This window comes from Schistocerca americana, chromosome 3 (assembly GCF_021461395.2).
Source record: "Schistocerca americana isolate TAMUIC-IGC-003095 chromosome 3, iqSchAmer2.1, whole genome shotgun sequence".
Lineage (NCBI taxonomy): Eukaryota > Metazoa > Arthropoda > Insecta > Orthoptera > Acrididae > Schistocerca > Schistocerca americana.
This window is the reverse complement of record NC_060121.1, coordinates 569,790,323-569,802,598: the sequence shown is the minus strand read 5'-3', so window position 1 is coordinate 569,802,598 and position 12,276 is coordinate 569,790,323. Positions and strand designations below refer to the sequence as shown.

The 12,276-nt window shown below is 44.7% G+C and overlaps 1 pseudogene; it reads right to left on the bottom strand.

Moving 5' to 3' along the window:
* Positions 1 to 11,946: 11,946 nt before the first annotated feature.
* On the bottom strand, positions 11,947 to 12,064 carry LOC124607890 (annotated as a pseudogene).
* Positions 12,065 to 12,276: the final 212 nt, after the last annotated feature.

Genomic DNA, 12,276 nt, shown 5'->3' with positions numbered 1-12,276 from the left:
GCAGACGTTCACCAATTGGAGTCATCTAACTTTTTCCTTAAATCAAACAGTCGAGATTCATTTTAGAAGAGTTTGACTTATACCAAGTTCATATCGTCTGTTACTATATCTACTTTTTCTACGTCTCCTTCTATATCTCTTTCTGTCATACAATGCCAGGTGTTACCTGTCAGTTCTGTGTACATCGCCTATCCTCTAATCTATGCGTCCTCGTAGTGGTGGCCCTTTCTCTCCTGTATTTCTGCTTCTTTATCAAGCAATTATTTTGTGAACAAGTAAGTTTGTATTTATAGCATGCCACGAAAAAGAATTCTAATCTCTACCGTAATAATGTAATCTCAGCACATTCAGAAAAACGTTGTTTGCATTACCTTCCATAATCCTAAATCGTCTGTTACGCTGTTGGACTGTTACTCTGAATTTCCCAATGTCTACAGCTTTTCAGAGCATCAGATTGTAGTAATATCATTCCAAGTACAGAGTTTGCAAAATTATTTACTGAAATCCATAGTTGCTGAAATATTATCTCTTTAACCTTTCCTACCTAAAAGGTTTATCGTAATACACAACAGCCTTTTTATTAGATTATCGTGACAACCTCGCGCTGTCTAAAAGAATCCGTGAAGAATCACGGAACCATTCTTTGACGTACGGTTCTGTGTTTAGAATCAAAGATTCTTATGTATCTGACAATATGGATTCTGTTCTTTATTTCACATTCATTTATGCTATTTGATTTGAAGTCTACCACGCAGTGTGTATGTTTACCCTAAGACACTGTGTACCCCTGTGTACTTTTGGAAACGGATAATCTAAAAAAGCAAGGTTGAAATCTGCCGAACCTGGTTACTCTTATCAAGCATCTGAATTTACGTTAAAATCGTATAAACAACGGTGATTATGGTCCCCTTGCTTGCAATGAGCACAGTGTACGCGGGACTGGTAGCATAACTAGCAAATACAAAATTTAAAAGAATCATACTTTGTAACAAAATGACGACTTGAAACTCTTCCACCCCCGTCTACTCCGCTACTTGCCTTATGCTATAAAAAACATCCATAGAAAGACTATGTGTAATGTTCACCGTCCTTAGTAAATAGTTTGCTGTCGATCGTAGACAGAATAATAATAATACGAGTAAAAAAACAGAAATCATTGCTGATGCCAAAGACGACTATGTCGTTTGCTGTTGCGCTAACTGCAAAATGGAGCTCCGCGTATAAATTCATCTGAATCGGTACGTGACGGCAAAGAAAGTAAATTGATTTACAAAATATTTGAGTATAGTAGCATATAATTACACAATCTAGTTGAACGACGATGGCACATAGAAAATTATTGCTCAGAAAATATGGTACAGGAAGTTTGAACACGTGAAAACTTAAAACTAAACAAGCCTAGAAATCTCGAAAAACATTAAATACTGCCCACTGGCTGGTAGTGTGGAAGACACGCTTTAAAGTCATGAAAGATTCCATGAAATTCTTCATCTCAAACTTAGAAATATGGAACAGAAACATCAATTCGCGTCACCTACACGATATCCATGGATGACTAAAGGATTCCGATTCCAAAAGTGCTCAACCTCTGCTCAGTCATAAGTCGTAGCACCTCACTCACAGACTGACGATAGCAGGAGACAAGGTTACACTATACACGCTACTGTGTCTATCAAACACACCGTTCCACAATTCGCAAGGACGTGAGATAGAACTTGACTGGTCGTGGCGCCGGGACTCGGAAACACACGCTGCAGTTATTTTAATGTGACCACTGCCTATGTTGGACGTCACTGACAGACTACAGGTGGCAGTACTGTCAGTGTAAGATATGTAAATGGTGTCGCGAGGATGCGCAAAATAATGCAGTCGTTGTCGTAATAAGGAAACGGAGCGATTATTCTGACGTCCGCATGGGAAAAACGCTTTAAAATCATGTAAAATTCCATGAAATTCTCCATCTCAAGCTTAGCAATCCGAAACAGAAAAATCAATTCGCGTCAACTACGGGTCAACGGTGAAAGCACTTACGAAACGCCAAGTTTGTAAACTGTTCGCACGCCTCCGTGTTTAAAGTACACCCTGTATGACAAAATGGCACTATCCAAAACAGGCGCCTTGGCAGCTATTGTCGCCACGGGCCATAGATGACATGGGTGAATGCTGGCTGTGGGGATGTATAAGGGCGAACAGACGTGTAACTGTTAAGAAACTGAGCGCTCAGAGAAACCAAGGAGGCATCAACAATGTTTCCTCAACGACAGTTTGGCGAACGTTGCTGCTTATGAGGTTTCGCAGCAGGCGCCTGTTTCATGCACTCGTGCTGACTGCTGTTCATCGGCGACGAAGGCACGAACTTGTACCCCTGTACCGCTACTGGTATTTGCAATGAACTTCAGTTAATAACACGTGAAATAATTCAGCAGATTAAATTGCAAATGTGGAAGACAACATTCGACATACGGTGACCTGTTTTAATGTACTGCATATGCTGATACGGTGAATAAACCCGCGTAAGTTTTGCATTTCTTTTTAATTCTAGCTATTGAACTCCACATAACTCATTATACGTTATTACGCCATTTAACATGAATATGGATGGCCGCTATATGCTGATCTTTCTACACAGCTGTGTGGATCGTATCATGGTGACGAACGGTAGTATATAACGTAATTTTTGTTTGATGTTGCTTTATATAGTACAAGGGAGCGAAATCACCAAATAGCTAATAAAACAAAGGACAGTCTCATGCAGGAAAATGACTTCTCTTAAGGGGTCTAATGTGGTTGTTTACCAGAAATGTCGTAAGCTCCTTCATGGCAGACTTCACTTTCTTCAGATTATACCAATGGACACTGCCATCCGAAGGCCATAGGTTCGATTCCCGGTACTGCCAAGGAGCAAATTGAGGAGCTATTTGACCGAATGGTAGCGGCTCCACGGTCTGGAAAGTCTGCGAAAGACCGGGAGACCTATGTGCTCACCACATGCGTCTCCATACCGCATCCGCATGACCCCTCAAGGCAGAGGATGACACGGAGGCCGGTACATCTATATCTACATCTACGTGATTACTTTGCTATTCACAATAAAGTGCCTGGCAGAGGGCTGAATGAACCTCCTTCAAGCTGTCTCTCTACCGTTCCACTCTCGAAGGGCGCGCGGGAAAAACGAGCACTTAAATTTTTCTGTGCGAGCCCTGACGTCTCTTTATTTTATCGTGATTATCATTTCTCCCTTTGTAGGTGGGTGCCAAAAGAATGTTTTCGCAATCGGAGGGGAAAATTGGTGATTGAAATTTTATGAGAAGATTCCGTCGCAATGGAAAACGCCTTTGTTTCAATGATTGCCACTCCACGTATCACGTCTGTGGCACTATCTCCCCTACTTCGCGATAATACAAAACGAGCTGCCCTTCTTTGTGCATTTTCGATGTCATTCGTCAGTTCCATCTGATGCGGATCCCACACTGCACAGCAGTACTCCGGAATAGGGCGGACAAGCATGGTGTAAGCAGTCTCTTTAGTAGACCTGTTACACCTTCTAAGTGTTCTGCCAATGAATCGCAGTATTTGGTTTGCCGCACCCACAACAATATCTATGTGATCGTTCCAATTTAGGATATTTGTAATTGGAATCCCTAAGTATTTAGTTGAATTTACAGCTTTCAGATTTATGTGACTTCGCGTAATCGAAATTTAGCGGATATCTTTTAGTACGGTAGATATTGCTTGGGCCTTCACGGCCTATCGAGGAACTCGTTTGATGTCCGTGAACAGTGTGGCTTTTATCTTGACTGATGCTGTCGTTTCAAACACAGCTCCAAGTGGCTGCTTGCAGCGTTTGACCATCTACAGTATAATGAAACACTATTGTATCTTTCCGCCTAACAGCTTACAAATGGACACCAAGACAGCTGGAGCAATGCCCAGCACCCTAGACTTGCATTTTGGATGAGTGTAGATGCCCCATCTAAGCGCATAGATGTAGTGCATTTAAGCTCTGCAAGCCATGAGGGCTCTTGGCTACAGAATGAACAACGCTCAGCCACTTTGGTTTGTCCGCATAAATAATTTTGCAGTTTCTACGTAGACTTAATTTTCTCCATATAACTTCGAATATTGTCCAGGTATCATTTACTAACGGGCTTAATGAAGTAGGTTGCATATTACTACGGCAAGCCAAGTAGCTTGAATGCTCGACTACGGTTCAAAATGGGCATTCATTACACTATTTTTCAAGATCCCAGAAATCTGTAAACAACGGTCGGAACGTTCTGTCATTCAATTCCTCGACAGTAGAACCTGCTGCTAGGTCACGGAGACATTCGAGAACCTCTGTGTGAACGTCCTCAACACTGGAAAATATATTTCCGAAAAGATGGAGATGGCATGGCGCAAGATCTCTACCGTATTATGGATCAGCACCACCCATGTCTATCACACCTTGCTCAAATTGTTGGCACGATTTCACTACGGGTAGACACGACGTTGCATTTAGTCCATATACCGCCAGAATTTCACGGTGAGTCTGTATGCAACGTAGTTTTGCCTCCCGGATGTACTTCGAATTTAGAGAGCGTTTCTACTGGCCATGGCGTTTCACTCGGACTCTGTGACGCACGTGTTATCCGCACGGTAGCAGAACTGCGGCTGCAGGATACACGGAACACGTACTCTCCTCTGGCAATGCACCATTGACGTTGGGCAGTGTCTTAGCGTGGGACGACATGTGAAAATTTCTTTCTCAGCTCCGTAGGTTACAACATACACTCCTGGAAATGGAAAAAAGAACACATTGACACCGGTGTGTCAGACCCACCATACTTGCTCCGAACACTGCGAGAGGGCTGTACAAGCAATGATCACACGCACGGCACAGAGGACACACCAGGAACCGCGGTGTTGGCCGTCGAATGGCGCTAGCTGCGCAGCATTTGTGCACCGCCGCCGTCAGTGTCAGCCAGTTTGCCGTGGCATACGGAGCTCCATCGCAGCCTTTAACACTGGCAGCATGCCGCGACAGCGTGGACGTGAACCGTATGTGCAGTTGACGGACTTTGAGCGAGGGTGTATAGTGGGCATGCGGGAGGCCGGGTGGACGTACCGCCGAATTGCTCAACACTTGGGGCGTGAGGTCTCCACAGTACATCGATGTTGTCGCCAGTGGTCGGCGGAAGGTGCACGTGCCCGTCGACCTGGGACCGGACCGCAGCGACGCACGGATGCACGCCAAGACCGTAGGATCCTACGCAGTGCCGTAGGGGACCGCACCGCCACTTCCCAGCAAATTAGGGACACTGTAGCTCCTGGGGTATCGGCGAGGACCATTCGCAACCGTCTCCATGAAGCTGGGCTACGGTCCCGCACACCGTTAGGCCGTCTTCCGCTCACGCCCCAACATCGTGCAGCCCGCCTCCAGTGGTGTCGCGACAGGCGTGAATGGAGGGACGAATGGAGACGTGTCGTCTTCAGCGATGAGAGTCGCTTTTGCCTTGGTGCCAATGATGGTCGTATGCGTGTTTGGCGCCGTGCAGGTGAGCGCCACAATCAGGACTGCATACGACCGAGGCACACAGGGCCAACATCCGGCATCATGGTGTGGGGAGCGATCTCCTACACTGGCCGTACACCACTGGTGATCGTCGAGGGGACACTGAATAGTGCACGGTACATCCAAACCGTCATCGAACCCATCGTTCTACCATTCCTAGACCGGCAAGGGAACTTGCTGTTCCAACAGGGCAATGCACGTCCTCATGTATCCCGTGCCACCCAACGTGCTCTAGAAGGTGTAAGTCAACTACCCTGGCCAGCAAGATCTCCGGATCTGTCCCCCATTGAGCATGTTTGGGACTGGATGAAGTGTCGTCTCACGCGGTCTGCACGTCCAGCACGAACGCTGGTCCAACTGAGGCGCCAGGTGGAAATGGCATGGCAAGCCGTTCCACAGGACTACATCCAGCATCTCTACGATCGTCTCCATGGGAGAATAGCAGCCTGCATTGCTGCGAAAGGTGGATATACACTGTACTAGTGCCGACATTGTGCATGCTCTGTTGCCTGTGTCTATGTGCCTGTGGTTCTGTCAGTGTGATCATGTGATGTATCTGACCCCAGGAATGTGTCAATAAAGTTTCCCCTTCCAGGGACAATGAATTCACGGTGTTCTTATTTCAATTTCCAGGAGTGTAGTTCAAGAGGTCGTCTCCCTTTGGGAAGCTGTTCTGTCGCTTTTAGTGGTCCTGTTCGATGGCGCTCTAATAGCATGTCACATCCACTGCAATTTTTCGTTTTTCCTGAATTACTTTGGATGAATGCCAGAATGAAACCCTTCACTAGGCCACTGCCGACTTCACACCCCGTACGTGTCCATCACGTGCCTCTGCTCTGTATCTGATGTTGTCGTCGTTGACTGGCAGGTCTTTAATATATCAGCTTCTGAAGAAGGGACTGACTTGTATTTTCTTTCACTTAGGCAGAACGCACATTTGTTCGATCTTTCAGATTGGAGAGCAGCACAGGAAAATAAATAAATAATAAAAATACGGCGCATTACGATTTGATGTCTTATCAACGATTTGGGACAGTAATTCCTTGGTCTAAATATCACGAAACAAGAAGGTAGGGATGGCTTCAAAATGTACAGGAAAGCGGAAAAAACGGACATTTTGATATGTAACTACCCTTGTCGTCCAAGTGGCCAAAGGCTCTCCACCCTTTGTTGTCTAGTAGATAGAGCTTTTTAAAGTTCCAGTCAGTAAAAATGACAGAATGACGGAGCTCAATATTATAAGACAGCTAACAAGAGCTAACGGATACCATGAAAGCACAATCAATAACTTAACACGTAAGAAACAGCATACGAAGCTAAATAGAATGCCGTGGAGAAAATTAAGTGTGTGGTGAATCCGCATGTCGGTAAGTTATCGCAGAGATACCTAACAACTTTAATCCGGTTAAACTCTATGATGCATTCGAAAACAACATGTTACAACCTAAATTAAGGAATAACTTAAAACGAGAAGTTGATAAATAGCATAAAACTGGTATCTACAAAATTTGGTGTAATATTTGTAAAGCCAACTATGCTCTTCAAGTTTTACGCACAAGAAACGGAGGCACGCTTTTCAGCTTGATATCTTCGAAGCGTCATTCGTAGGCATGCACATCTATGAAACTAGCCACCCTTTGTTGGAGACTGAAGAAGACCTCGCAATTGTGCGCTTGCAAGATAAGGGTAGTAAACTGGATCTACTGGATTAGAGATTATGGCGCATAACAGGAAAAATGAAACTACATTAAATGAACAGATTACAGGAGAGGCAGAAAAAGACCTGCCAGTATAACGTAGTCTCTGAATAGCTACTTTATATGTACTTGGAACATGAATAAACGAGAAAAGAAAAAAAACTGTTAATATTTGAAGAAGAGTAATGAGGAGGATATGGGGACCGATATTAGATAAAGGAGGATGAGGAAATATACCTCTTGATGCAATAACCAACAATACTACGAAGATGAAGAGCAAAAGAACGTAATAGGCAGGCCATGTACCCCGCATGCCAGAAGATAGACAAGTGAAGATAGTACTTGAGGTGAAACCAAACACCAGCGACGCTGGTTGGAAGATGGCCTGGCGAAGGATCTGAAAGCCCTGGTGATCGAAACATGTAGCGACAGAGCACAAAACAGAAAGGAATGGAGTCAGCTTGTGGAAGCAGCGCGTGGTCTGCAGCGCCTGTGACCGCTGGATGTGTATGTACAGGGTGACAGTTATTGAACTATGTGAGAAAAAAGACGTAGTTTAGTTCAAATGTCTCTGAGCACTATGGGACTTAACATCTGAGGTCATCAGTCCCCTAGAACGTAGAACTACTTAAACCTAACTAACCTAAGGACATCACACACATCCATGTTCAAGGCAGGATTTGAACCTGCGACCATAGCAGTCGCGCGGTTCCGGACTGAAGCGCCTAGAACTGCTCGGCCACCGCGCCGGCCGTAGATTATTACAAATTACGACGTGCACACGCTTTATTCAACAAGTAAATGTCGCTACAGATATTAGGATTTAGGTTATGACATGTTCGATATGCCTGCCATCGTTGGCGATGATGTGGCGCAGATAAATATCGAAATTCTGCATGACCCGCTGAAGCGTCGGAACATCGATGCTGTCGATTACCTCCTGAATGGCTGGTTTCAGCTCAGCAGTGGTTTTGGGGTTATTGATGTACACATTGCCTTTAATGTAGCCCCACAAAAAGGAGTCGCATGTGTTCAGATCCGGAGAATATGGAGGCCAATGGAGGCCCATGCTAGCGACTTCAGAGTACCCCAGAGCCAGAATGCGGTCCGCAAAGCCCTCTTCCAGGACATCAAACACTCTCCTGCTTCTATGGGGTCGACCTCCGTCTTGTATGAACCACATCTTGTCGAAATCAGTCAGTTTGGATAAGGACGATGAAATCATCTTCCAAAACCTTCACGTACCGTTCGGCAGTTCCATCAACGAATATTGCACCGATTATTCCGTGACTGAACATTACACACCACACAGTCACCCGTTGCGGGTGAAACGTCCCCTTAGAAAAATTAATGAATTACTGTGCTGATAAACCTCTTACATTGTTTGATTTTCAAACAGCTGAGCAAAACTAAACGTACTCAGACATTACTCTCTTTACTTATTCTGATCAACACTAAACTGACACTCAATATTTTTAGCGCAATGCAATCTGACTTTCAAAAATCCCTACAATGACCCTGACTAACAATAACCTATACCTTTCACAAATCACTTACCTCACAAAAATCTTCGTTACTCGAACTACTGCAATACAGCGAGCGCCACTACTGCCAGCTAAATAAAAGATTCAAACTACTGAAGGCACTAACTACTGATAGGCATAGCTAGCAAATGAAAGATTTTGATAGAGAACAAACAATGTATTTACCTTAATAGTGTTCAAAAGTCATAATATATATAGCAGTTCATGACATCCAGTCTTACAAATGTACTGTCTCTGATGGACACACGTCCAGATCATCCGCTCTCAAAATTCTGCCATCTCTCTCCCCATATCCACCACTGCTGGCGGCTCACCTCCAACTGCGCAACGCTACGCGCTGTTAACAGCCAACTGCCCAACGCTACAATCGCAGACAACAATGCAAACTAGCCACAGACTGCACACATCACAGCCAGTGATTTTCATACAGAGCACTACGTGGCGTTACCAATAAGAAAACCTAAACAGCCTACTTACATAGCCCCCATGCTCCCCACAAAAAATTTTACAAATTGTTTTGTTCACTGGCCAATACATATCTGTTACAATTTTTTCACAATTACAATAACAAAGAAATCTAATGCACACACTTATTGATACAATGTTGGTCAAAAGCTAAAATTTTCTCACAGTCCATAAAGACAATTCTGATCGTTCATCACAGTAAAATTGCAGTGTTTTTCTCAAAGTCTGAGCAGTAAAAGAAAATGCACATGGAAGAAGTGGATTTCCATGCAGTCTTGAAGAAGTAGTGTTGTCCTTCCAACGGAAAGACAGTGCTGACTCCCGACATGCAGACAGGTAATGGACCACAACAGAACAAACCCAACGCAGAGTCAGTCGAAGTTTTGAAGAATATTGTCAAATAATGTAAGAGGTTTATCAGCACAGTAATTCATTAATTTTTCTAAGGGGACGTTTCACGGGTGATAAGACTTGTCGATCGCGAAATGCGGATTTTCAGTCCCCCAAGTGCGCCAATTTAGCTTATTGACGAACCCATCCAAATGAAAGTGGGCTTCGTCGCTAAACCAAACCAAACATGCGCGTACTAATTCCCATCATGCCCGCTGCCAACCTTGCAGTTTGAACGTCCTAGCGCAAACTGTTCAGAAGTTATGACGATTTTATTTCATATAGTTAAATAATTGTCGTCATGTATGTACGTTGACATTCAGTGTGGGATGACATTCGAACTCCTGGGGGCCTTCGTAGGGATGCTCATAGTCTTCGATGTTTTCATTGTGCACGCGAGGTGTTCAGACGCGCTACCTATGCTTTTGTATCCGTATGTTTTTCCTGGAGGAATACGGGTTGTGCACAGGAAGTGCTTTTGTCCTGAAGCTGACGGCGTTCACGAAATGCATACAAAGATTTTTTCATTTTATTTTGTCGATTTGCGAATGATGTTGAAGCTCATTTGAAGATGACACTGCTACGAGGGAAGTGAACACGAATTTCAGATATTTTTATTTTATTTTTTCGCTTTTTAAGATTTTTGTAGAGTTGATCCTTCGAAACGTCTCAGTTCTAGTATTTCTGCCTTGTTTACCGCAATGGTAACTCCGGTTGCCGTAATATCACCGAAGTTAAGCGCTGTCGTACTGGGCTAGCACTTCGACGAGTGATCATCCGGTCTCCCGAGCGCTGTTGGCAAGAAGCGTGCACTCAGACTTAACTGAGGAGCTACTTGATCGAGAAGTAACGGCTTCTGTCTCTTAAACTGACATATGGGCGGGAGAGTGGTGTGCTGGCGACATGCGCCTCCATATTCGCATACAGTGACGCCTGTGGTCTGAGGATGACACGGCGGCCGGTCGGTACCGTTTGGCCTTCATGGCCTGTTCAGGTGAAGATTAGTTTAGTTTTTGGTTTAGAAAGGTGGTATGGCCAACAATTTAACAATGAAGTCGTTAGAGATTGTGTATAACTCGGATGAGATAAGCTTGGAACAAGGAAAAGGCCGTCCTCTTTTTAAAGGAACCACACGTTAAGCGATTCACTAAATTCGCGGATGACGTAAATCTGGAAGTCCAGACGGGAATTTCAAGTCCTACGTCCTTCCCCTGCACCAGGTCTGGCACATGTTAAGAATTCTTGTTGCTTATTCTCGGGGACACTGTTGTGTTGCCGTCGCGTTTCGCGTCATTTGCCGTAAGGGGTACTCCGTAACGCAACCAGTAAACAGAGCCAAGCACTTAAGCTGCTCTGACCGGTAGAGGCCAGGGGGTTTTGGGGTCCCAGCCGAGACGACCTCGATTGGACAACACTCTCCACTACGGTGTCGGTAAACAGGTTTCTCACGACCTACCAGGGCTCATTGGGTCGCCGAAGCACCTGCCGTGGTTACCTACAGTGATCAGTTATATTACCAATGAGAGATGAGTAACGCAAGTACGCATTCATTGACAAGCTCTGTGAGATTTGTCTTTAGAAAATTTGCATTTCTTCCCATTGATATCAAGAGTAGGACCTAGTTCTAGCCCGTTTGTTCACCTCCGTCCTTTTATTAAGTAAACGTATAGTTCATTCAAATCTATATTGTAAAACCAGATATCCTGTCAAGGATAACAGCTATCTGTCTTATAAGTATCCGTTGGCAAAAACAAAAAAGGAGATAATACCTCGACCGTTTCGCGATCGGTAGCTCACTTCTGTCGACGTCTGATCTTCGATCTGTGCTGCAGAGCATCATATGGGTCTCTCGTGTATGTAAATTTTTACTGGTTTTAATTAAGATTTAACTTCAGTATGCAATTTACTTTATTGTTATCATTTAAACAACAATTACCTTTCCTAGAAGTTTGACATTTTCATGTAGCTATTCACTATTTTTCAGAATATTCAACGCCTAGAATAGCGAAGTCGGCATCGAATTGTTGGGAGGCGGAAAGACCGGACGCAGCCGTTTTCAATCATTCATTTGCCTTTCACCAGAATACATAGCACTCACTCCGTGTTAAGGCCACAAGTGGCCCATCGGGACCATCCGACCGCCGTGTCATTCTTAGATGAGGAGGCTGATAGGAGGGGCGTGTGGTCAGCACACCGCTCTCCCGATCGTTATGATGGTTTTCTTTGATTGGAGCCGCTACTATTCGGTCGAGTAGCTCCTCAGTTGGCATCACGAGGCGGAGTGCACCCCGAAAAATGGCAACAGCACATGGCGGCCCGGATGGTCATCCATCCAAGTGCCGACCAAGCCCGACAGCGCTTAACTTCGGTGATCTCACGGGAACCGGTGTATCCACTGCGGCAAGGCCGTTGCCTAGAACACATGGGGGCCCTGAGATACATCGCCAATCAGTGACGTCGTCAGTCGCTAACACCAGACACTGGCCCCGCAGTTCTATTGTAAAAGGTAGTCCTAGAAAAAATGATAGTAGCCACATGCTGCGTTCTGTACTAAACAGAGGCACTTTCTTTGTAAGTCACGAACTCCGTGCGATAACAGAATTACTTACCCGCATCGAATGAATCC